At 49.2% G+C, this 10,741-nt stretch overlaps 1 long non-coding RNA gene across 1 annotated transcript; it reads right to left on the bottom strand.

The window, feature by feature from the left end:
• Positions 1–6,202: 6,202 nt before the first annotated feature.
• LOC138685356 (uncharacterized) lies at positions 6,203–10,445 on the bottom strand. Its single transcript, XR_011324576.1, has 3 exons — positions 10,295–10,445; positions 9,951–9,995; positions 6,203–6,343 (listed from the first exon to the last, which is right to left on the bottom strand). It is a non-coding gene; the product is annotated as an uncharacterized lncRNA (long non-coding RNA).
• Positions 10,446–10,741: the final 296 nt, after the last annotated feature.

The raw sequence follows: 10,741 nt of genomic DNA, 5'->3' as shown, positions 1-10,741 counted from the left end.
CAGGACAACCCCAAACCCTCTGATTCTGGGACTGCAACGGAAAAAACCAAACGACTTTGGGACTCCTGGGAAAGCCAAATCCGCCTGGATTTGTGCAGCTGGAAAGCAAAAAACCCACCCCATTTTCATGCACAAACCCACAACCAAAAGATCACCCCTTTTTATGTTGTGGAAAAGCACTGAAACACACCCCAAACTGAATATTTTGAAAAAGCAAAAAACTCCCCCGTTAGGGGAAGATTGGGGATGAAGCACAAGCAGTTTGAGGGGCGTTGCTGGGGGTCCTCCCAGCGTGGATTATCTGGTGTGGATGCTCTGTTGCGGGTTATCCCAGGTGAGTTACCTGCTGTGGATCATCCTGGGTGGACTCCCTGGGGTAGGTCATCCCCACCCGTGTCCCCCCATGCACCTCTGTACCCTCACCTACCCTCTCCCCGGCGTGTGTTTCTCCCCCATATATGCTCCCCGCTGCTTCAGCCCGCCCCCTTCACCCATTCGAGTTTTTAACCCACGCGAGTTGTTTCCCCCCGCATCCCCTGCTCTTCTATCTCCTGTCCCCCCACCCGGCTTCCTTTCCCTCCTCCATATTCCACACACACCCCCCCCCCCACATCATCCATCAGGCTCCAGACCCCTGGCATGCTGCCTGCACCCCATTCTCTGTCATTTTTTTTTCTTCTTTTCCTTACAAGTTGTTGTTGTTTCTTTTAAATGATTAAACTGTTTTTGTTTCAAGCCACGAGTTTTCTCACTTTCGCCCTTCCGATTGTCTCCCCGTCCCACTGGGGGCGGGGGAGCGAGTGAGCGGTCGCGTGGGGCTTTGTTGCTGGCTGGCGTTAAACCACGACACGAGGTGAGTTGCAAGCCCTGCCTGGCTAATGCTGGAGGCTCTCTATGTTCCTCCTGCCATCTTGACGGGCCGTCCTTGTTCTTCATTGCCGCTTTATAGCGAGCGCCTCTCGCGCTGTAAGCGGCAGTAGTACTGGGGCCGCGCAGGTACTGCATGTTGCAGGCAGCAACGGGCAATTGTGACGCTTGCTGGCGGGAGCGGCAAGGCGTGCGGAGCCACGCTCCTGTAGGGAGCAAAGACGGAACCTCGAGGGCTCTACGGTCATCTGCTGAGGACTACTAATATCCCGACAGGCCTCTTTGCTTTCCCTGCTTCACGTCTGATTACTTTGCACGCCGGAGGGCGGGGCGGTAAGTAACACCGTGCAGCGTCTCTTCGATCAGAGACAAGCCCCGCACAAGAAGCCTTGCGTGCGTGCAGGATTAGGAGAGCAGAGTTCCAATAGCACAGAGGTGAGGAAAGGTGCGCCCACCCCAACTGAGCCCCAGGGTCGCCAGGGTATCGCTCGCTTGCAGGTGGGCCGCTGGCCTCTGGTGCGCTGGGACGCGGCGTTTCCTGCTGGACAGAGCTGCCCCTCTGGCAGAAAGCAGCTTTGGGTCTCTTGTGGCCTGCCTTCAGGCTGTCACCTGAACCAGGTGTTATGTTTTTTTTTAAATCTCTCGCCAGCAGCTGTTGACTGGCTGCTTTCACTCCCGCAACCCCGATGCCACATGCAGAGGGATACAGCAGGCCCCGGGGCTTGCTCCAGGGGACCACCCCCCCCCCCCCCCCCGCCGTTTGCAGGTCCCTGTGCTGCTTGTCCTCTCTAGATAATGGGGTGGGGGGGCAGGGACAGAAGCGACCACCCGAGTTGTCTGTTGTTTGCACTTGACTGCTGTAAACGCTCCAGCCACTCGGGTGCTTTTTGGAACGGAGGCGATGAAGATGACTGCCCGGGCTGCGAGTGGGGAAGGGGCAGGGCAATGTAAGCCCTGTGCCCCCAGTAAGTAGTTGCCGCCTGTGGCTGGTCTCTACTGGGCTGAGCTGTCAGTCATCCCTCATCCAGCTGCTGCTCAGAAGAGGATCGTTACGGGGATGCGGATGCTGCTGCCCGGTGACCGAAGGTGGGAACTGGCGTTGGGGAGGGGCGCATGCGCGGTGGCGTGTGTCGGTGGGTTCCAGCTGTTGCCGGGCAACCGAGACGCGGTACAGCAGCTCGACAGCTGCGCATGCGTGGCGGCGCGTTGACGGCGCTCGCCGCTGTTGCCGGGCAACCAAAGCACGACACGGCGCATCGGCAAGGGCGCATGCGCGGCCCTGGCGCTTTACGGCGCTCCCGCTGTTGCCAAGCAACCAGAACCCGTTACGGCAGCTCGGCAAGGGCGCATGCGCGCTGCGCCTTTTACGGCGCTGGCCGCTGTTGCCCGGCAACCAAAGCGCGACACGGGGCCTCCCCAACAGCGCATGAGCGACGGCGCGGTTTACGGCGCCCCTTCTGTTGCTCGGCAACCAAACCGCTTTACGGCAGCTCGGCAAAGGGCGCATGCGCGCTGCGCCTTTTACGGCGCTGGCCGCTGTTGCCCGGCAACCAAAGCGCGACACGGCGCCTCGGCAACGGCGCATGCGCGGCAGCCCGGTTTACGGCGCTCCTTCTGTTGTTCGGCAACCAAAACGCGTTACGGCAGCTGGGCAAATGCGCATGCGCGCTGCGCCTTTTACGGCACTGCCCGCTGTTGCCTGGCAACCAAAGCGCGACACGGCGCCTCGGCAATGGCGCATGCGCGGCGGCCCGGTTTACGGCGCTCCTGCTGTTGCTCGGCAACCAAAACGCGGCCCTGGCGTTCCGGAGCCGCGCATGCGCGGTGGTGCCTTTTGCCGCCCTCCTGCTGTTGCCTAGCAACCAAAACGCCGTTCAGCAGCTCGGAGCCGCGCATGCGCCGTGGCGGCGCGTTTCACCAGCGCTCTCTTCCGCCACCTATTGAACAGACTTCGGTACTGCAGCTGGGCTGCCGCCCATGCGCGCTGGCGCCTTGTGCCAAGCGCTCGCCGCTGCCACCTCGCGGCCAATGTTCGGTACTGCAGCTCGGAGGCTGCGAGGGCGCGGGGCTGCCGCTGTCCTGCACCTGCCGTCTGACGGTAACGGCAGTGCGGCACCGGCGGGAGGCGCCGCCGCGCTCCTTGCTTCCTCCCGGTGAGGAAACGCCGCCGGCAAGGAAAGCTTGCACGGGCTCTCTGCCTGGCCTCCCTCTCCTCGCGGCGCGGGAGCACAAAGGGACAGGCGGGGCGCTGACCGGCTGCGGGCAGGAGCTGCTGCGGCTGAAGCTAGAGAGGCCACAGAAAGGTAGAGAAGAAGAAATGGAAGGCTGGCCGGCCAGCAGCTGCCCCCCGCTGCAGGCAAGAGAGAGCCTGCCTCTCCGCGCGTGGAAGGATCCCTCTTCGTAGTCCGCAGCTGGTCAGACCGCCGAGCTGCACCGCAGGGTCCGTACGCAGCACCGACGGTGCGGTACGGCCACGTAGCGTGCGAGCGAGCGAGGCTCCGTGCCTAGGAGGCCTCGTCCTGCAAGACCTATGAGACGCGTGTTCTCCTAGGGGGAGGACGGCCGCGCCGCCGGAGTTACAGAAGAGGAGGGGAGCGGGAGAGGAGCAGAAAGAAGCGTCTGAACTGGCAAATTCTCCTGGCACTGCCAAGAACAAGAGCTGTGGTGAGCCCCGGGCCCTCGGGGCCCTGTCTCCCCTCTTCCGCGTTCTGGTCCCTCCCTGCTCCTCCCCTGGTCCCCCCTCTTTCCCACACCGCTGCCTTTTTTTTTTTTTTTTTTTTTCCTTTCCTCCCTTGTACCCCTGATACTGAAAAGCCGGTCGAAGAAACTCCCTAAGACTCGTTTTGGAGTTTTAGAAAGCAGGCATTCTTCATTGCAGCGCTGGATGCACGGGGGATAGTTGCACCTAGCGTGCATGCCACAGCTTTAGCACAAACAAGTTATACAGAATAACTAATTGCATGTTAATCAGATTAGTATACATATACGTAAAAACGATGGCAACCGATTGTCGTAGTACTGCCTACATCCGATCACGCGCAATGAAGGATCCATTTGAGACGAAGGGCTGCTTTTGCAACCAGCGACCCATTTGAAGTTCTTGCTGGCTGTCCCTGAAGTCTTTATTCTTGTCCTTGTTCTTTGATCTTGAAGCTTAACGCAGTTTCAATCACATGTGGTCAGTTTCAGCATTGTTCTCATCTACCGTACAGGAACATCTAGTCATAAGAGCAAAGAACTGCAAAACTTAGGAGTACCTACCTCTGCTAGTTAATTGCTTGGCTATACTTTTGTCTACTGTTCCAATTGTAGTGTTAGTATAAGATTTCTAATAATTATTTACCAAATCTCACTTTTGCAGTCACCTAGCAGCAAACCGGTTTCCACAGCTGGTACAAAATATTAAAACCATCCCAATATTTAGACGTGCCATACAGAATGTATGGAAATAGGCTATCAGAGGTGTCCGAGGGGCAGAGGGAGCGCGCCCCGAGACCCGGAGCAGACTCGCTGGCAGGACTCGATAGGCACGCGACTGACTGAATAAACGCTGGCCGCCCGTCCCCTTTGCCCTCCGGGCTGCGTTTGCGCTCCCTTTGCACGAGGCGAGGGGCCGTGAGGGAGCCCAGGGGAGGAGGAAGTGAGGCGCTGGGGGGGGTCGGGCCGTGCTCCCCCCCGCCCCGTTCCTGCTGGGCTCCAGCTGTTGCAAATATTCTGGTAAAGAAATCAAAATTTAATCCCATAGAAGAGTTAGGTTTGATTAAGAAGTAAAATTGTGAAGCATAACATATAGGATCGTTAAGTTTGAAACGTAGCCATAGAAACTTTAGGAACTGTGTTCGCGTGACTCTAGGAACCTTAATATTGTTAAAGTTTGAAATAGCTAACCCTAGAAACCTCACCAGGAAGTTACGGGTTTTTCTACGTTCTGTTTCAGGAAACTAAGGAAACCGTCGTGGACAGCAGTTTGCTGCTTGGAAACCCCCTTACCCTTCCCATCTCGATTTGAGTATCGAAGATTCCAGTCAGCAGAGCTAAGTGTAACTGACCAATGATTGTTTTTAAGTAAGAATATTGATAAGGTTATATAATCAAAGGACCGATCATTATAAAGGTTAAATTTAAGAACGAGCAGAGTATGCATTTTTACGGAAGGAGCTTAGGTAACAATGACCTGACAAGAAAAGTCTGTAAAAACTGATGGATTTTGATACTAAGCGGGACACGCCTTTGGAGGAGCGATCCCCCGTGTCCCCAGCGCTGCGATAAACAAAGTGCCTGCTTCTTAACTTCACGTTGGTGTTAAGGAGTTTTATTCCGGATTTCGGTAACGGTTTTGGCGACCCAGATGGGACCTTGCGAGTGAGGCTGGACGAGATCGAGCGTCGATCGAACTCCGGCCGGCACCGAGGTATTCTCGGGGAGAACCATCACCCTCGACTCGCAAAGCTCCTCGCAGCGTTCCCTGGAAAAAAGGTAAGGCGCTGCTTCTTTGGAATTTGTTTGGAAAGCCCGCCCGTGAGGCGCGGCGAAAGCTTCGCAGGGTTGGGGCTTGGAGGGTACCCGTCTGCAGCGGAAGCCTAGGCGTCTGCCGGTAAGTCATAAGCGAAAGCTATTGCTGGGTTGGACTTTGTGTATTATTTGGGACAATTGTCATTTGCATTTCTTTGGTATTTGGTATTTGAATGTATATAAGTATAATGGCATTAGCAAAATTGTTTAAGAATAAGAGTGCAGGGAACAGAACTGCTGATGAAAAGTTACCAAAAACATCACCGTTGGGACGTTTATTGGCACATTGGGGTGAATTGCAGGAAAAATGGTAAACAAACAGAACTTTGAGTTACAATACTATATTGCAGTTACTGTTGTTTTGTAGGAGAGAGAGTAAATGGAATAAAGCGCCATATGTAGATTTGTTCTTTTTAAGTGAACGTATCTGACGGGGACCGGAGGCGAGTCTCCCAGCACAACCTCTGGTTACAGCTAAACTGGGAGAACAGAAAATTGAATTTGAATTGACACTAGAGTCACCTTTTCAGTTTTAAATACCTTAGAGGGAGAGTTAAGTTTTGAAGAAATTGGTGGTGTCGGTGCAACAAGTGAACGAGAAACTAGACCCTTCTTTAAATCTTTAACAATGAAATTAGGAAAGCAACGGGTCACTCAGCAGTTTTTGTATGTGCCAAATTCTCCTAAAATCCTGTTAAGGAGAGATCTATTTGAGAACTTAGAGGCAGAAATTAAATTAAAAGTGGAGAGATTAAAACTTTAATTCCAGAAACTAAACGTATCGAAGCAGTGGCTTTGTTGTTTAACAGGACGGTTACCGACAGCAGAAGATTATACCAGTCAAAGTATAATGCTGTAATTCCAATCATCTGGACTGGGAAGTTCCTGGTAAATCCAAAAAGCAGAACCTGTGAGAGTTGATTTAAAGCCAGGATCGAATCCGGTAAGAATTAAACGATACCCCCTAAAACCGGAAAGTCGGAAAGGGTTAGTAATGGTAATACAAAAATTTTTAAGATACAAATTGTTAATAGAATGTGAATCCAGATATAACACCCCGATCTTGCCTGTTAAAAGGCTAATGAAAAAGATGATAGATTAGTTCAAGACCTCCTCAGAGCAATAAATCAAATAGTACAAGATATTCATCCGGTAGTAGCAAATCCTTATACTTTGTTAACAACCCTAACGGAGAAACAAGAATGGTTCACAGCGTTAGACCGAAAAGATGCCTTTTTCCGTATTCCCTTGGATCCCAATAGTCAAGAGGTTTTTGCTTTGGAATGGGAAAATCCTGAGACTGGGAGAAAAACACAGTATACGTGGACAGGCTTGCCTCAAGGCTTTAAGAATAGTCTTACCGTGTTTGGAAATCAATTGGCACGAGAATTAGGGATTTGGAAGAAAGAAAATAATCAAGAAATCTTGCTGAAATATATGGATGATCTGTTAATTGTAGCTGAGACGGAAGAACAATGCACAAAGTTAACTATTAACTTTTTGAACTGTTGGGGAATCAGTGGATATCGAGTGTCAAAAGAAAAAAACCAAATAACCCAGAAAGAAGAAACTTATTTGAGTTTTAAAGTCCTAAAAGGACAGAGACAATTGGGAACTGAGAGAAAAGAGGCAATTTGTTGTCTCCCCGAACCTAAGACTAAAAAAATGAATGACGAGCATTTCCGGGAATGGTTGAGTGGTGTCACCTGTAGATTATAAATTGTGGCTTGCTGGCCCGACCTTTATAGGAGCAGCTCAAAACCTCAAACAATGGATTGGACCGATGCCGAGAAAGCTACTTTCCAAGAATTGAAACAGGCTGCAATAGGGGTGCCAGCCCTAGGCCTGCCAGATCTCACAAAGACACTTGAACTTTTTGCTCATGAAAGAAGAGGTGTAGCTCTGGGTATCCTGGCCCAATATTTAGGGCCAAGTGGGCAAGCTGTGGCCTACTTCTCGAAGCGATTAGGTAATGTGAGTCTGGGATGCTCTGGTCGTCCGAGAGCCGTCGCTGCAACTGTGCTACTGATCCAGGAAGCTCGTAAGTTCACCTGAGGACAAAGGATTAGAGGACAAAGGATTACTGTACGTTTCCCATACGATAACTGTTGTGCTAAAACAGAAAGGGGGGCATTGGTTATCCCCTAGCAGAATGCTGAAATACCAAGTGGCGTTGCTGGAACAAGATGATGTTTACCTAAAAACTACTACCACCGTTAACCCTGTTGCATTTTCAACAACTGATCAAGTTAAAGGAGAACTGGAACGTGACTGCTTGCAGACAATCGAAAGAGTTTACTCCAGCTGACTGGATCTCTGAGATGTGCCGCTAGAAGAAACAGATTGGGAACTATATGCCGACGGAAGCGGTTCCATCTGTGAAGGAAAACGTTTATCAAGATAGACAATAACTACCGAGGAGGTAACTGCGTTGCCAACTTTGCCTTCGACGATATCTGCCCAAAAGGCTGAATTGATAGCTCTTATTCGAGCTCTGGAACTAAGTCAAGGAAAGCGAGTCAACACTTGGACAGACTCAAAAGTATGCTTCTGGAGTAGTACGTGCACATGGAGCGATACGGAGAGAAAGAGGACCGTTATCTGCACAAGGAACCACCACTCAGCACGCAGAACAAATACCGAAATTGTTAGAAACCATTCCAAAACCAACAGCAGTCACGATAATGCACTGTAAAGCACATCAGTTAGGTAAGACCGGTCCTAACGCAGGTAACCGACTGGCTGATAAAGCTGCTAAAGAGGCTGCGGAAAAAGGCATCCTAGCACTAGTTCCAGAGAAAAGTACAAAATTGCCTAAAGAAACTCCAAATTATAACGAAAAAGATGAAGAATTAATTATTAGATTGCAGGCTAACAAAATGGAACAGGATAGGCTGTAACACCGACAGGTCAAATAATAGTCCCACCCACAATAATAAGAGAAATTGGCCGAGCTGAACATCACAAAGTATACTGGGGAACAGAAAGTGAAATATGACAAAGATTGTTTAAACAATTAGAAGCGGATGTGAAATTTATATCTAAAAATATCCCCGAATCAGTAATAAGATCATCTTTGGGATTATGAAATAAGGAAATTTTTTAGGAGAATATTAGCAAATTGATTGTATAGAATTGCCTTGAAAAGAAGGATCTATCCTAGTTTTAGTTGATATCTTTACTGGGTGGCCCGAGGCTTTCCCTTGTCGCACCAACAAAGCAAGGGAAGTACTCAAAGTCTTGCTCAAAGAGATAATACCAAAATATGGGGTGCCTGTAGGAATGTCATCTGACAATGGCCCTCATTTTATAGCAAAGATTGTGAGACAAGTTGAGCAAAGTATTATCTATAGATTGAGACTATCACACCCCATATAGACCACAAGCAAGTGGGGGGGCGGGGGGGGGGGGGGAGAGGGAGAGAGAGAGAATGAACTATACCCTTAAGCAACAGTCGAGTAAAATTTGTCAGGAAACCTCACTCCTCACATGGGTTAAAGCATTACCCATGGCTCTATTAAGAATCAGAGTACAGCCAGAAGAGAAAGAAATTTTAAGTCATTATGAAATGTTGTATGAAAGACCGTATCAAGAGTCCTATGTTCTGAGTATCTTGAGTGCCTTTGGAGATATGTTTTTAAAAGGTGTTATGATTTCTTTAAGCAATTCTTTTCAAGAACTTTGTCAGTATGTCTCCACAGCTGGACCCTTAGAACTGGACGTAGCAGCGCATCCCTTCCGACCAGGAGATTGAATATATATAAAATCACTGAGAAGTGGAAAGGACCGTATCGAGTCATTTTAACAACCCTTATAGCAGTAAAGGTCTGGGAGAAGAACCTTGGCTTCATTATTCAAGAATAAAGAAAGCACCAACAAGAAACCGGAAGTCTAAAGAAACTGGCCCTTTAAAACTGAAAATCTGTAAGTAAGTTTCACATTATCTGTTTGGGAAAACAGCTGTGTAAAGTTGATAATATTGGGGTTGCTATTAGGAATATTGTCGAGGGCAATAATCTTTTTGTGTGTTTAGAGGGCGTATGCATTTTTTTTTTTGAGGGGTTCTAAACATGAGATAAACAAAATGAAACAATTATTGTTTGAGCTATTAATCTTGAGATTAACTGTTTTTGTAATTTGGATTAAAAAAAAAAAAAATCTAGTTTTGTAACTGATTCAAAGTTTTGTAAAGACACAAAATTTAACCTCAGTAACAGCCTGCCTTCCGATTCCAAAGTCAGATGAAAATCTAGTTCCGTGGAGAATACTGACATTGAATTTAACCAAAACTTGAGAAAAGATGCAGAACAATGAGAATCATTTTAGCAAATTAAATGGGATGGATTTAAAAGGCAATTTTTTTTTTTAAATTTGAAAGAAGGAATTATAGCGTTGTGAATTATAACATTACCAAACCATCCACCTCATGGACAAAAGAATTCATTTAATCGCCCTTCGGGAGAAACTTGTACAAGCACCCCTTGGGGCTGTCAGTTGCCAAAACCGTAGAGACAAGTGCAAAAAGGAACTTGGGATCATATTGAAAATATAAAACGATGTCTAGAATTTACTGGAGTTCCAGGATCCTTGTTAGAGCCACCCAGAGTCGGGACCATCTATGGAAATTTAGACTGGTTTAGACAACCAGAGAAAAATCACAGATCCTAAACAGAGCTGAATGAAGGCTTATACTTGCAGCTCTTCTGACCCCAAACTCCAAAGACTTTCTCTAGTAGCTAAAGCTCTAAGATGGGGATGTATTTGCAGAAAGCATAATAATATTTGACATGATCTTTGGTCCCCTCTTCGGGACCAAACGGAAAAAATTTCGCTTGGAGTTGACTGTATTAAAGGACAGGTGAAAAGTTCAGGCTTAACTGTTTGGGTGACTAGTGATGATATAGGATCCACTCACCTTTTCATGAAGGAGAAAGGCAACTCGTGGACTTTAGACTTAATAACTCTATCCTCTCTCTGGAAGAAATCTCCCTTGTGGCCTCGCTGGTGGACCTGGGTAAATGGAAAAGATGATACCTGGCAATGGCCAAGTCTTAGAACTAAAATAAGAGGGGTATTAAAATCTGTATTTTGACCCCAGTTAACAGCTCTTCCCCATCAGCTGACTCTTGACATCTTTCATTCAATCAAGGAAGTGCCTGCTGCTTAAGTTCACATTGGTGTTGAGGAGTTTTGTTCCGGATTTGGGTACCACAGCTGCGGGCCGGGGCTGGAGGAGCCGCAGGTGCGGGCGGTGAGGCTGATGGGGACGGCCCCTCCCTGGCCAGGGGGGGCTGCCGGGGGAGGGGCCGGGGCGGGGCCGGTGGGAGCCCAGGCAGGAGTGGAGTGGAGCGGAGCGGCGGCC

Source organism: Haliaeetus albicilla, chromosome 5, assembly GCF_947461875.1.
Source record: "Haliaeetus albicilla chromosome 5, bHalAlb1.1, whole genome shotgun sequence".
NCBI classification, from domain to species: domain Eukaryota; kingdom Metazoa; phylum Chordata; class Aves; order Accipitriformes; family Accipitridae; genus Haliaeetus; species Haliaeetus albicilla.
This window is presented reverse-complemented; position numbering and strand designations above follow the sequence as displayed.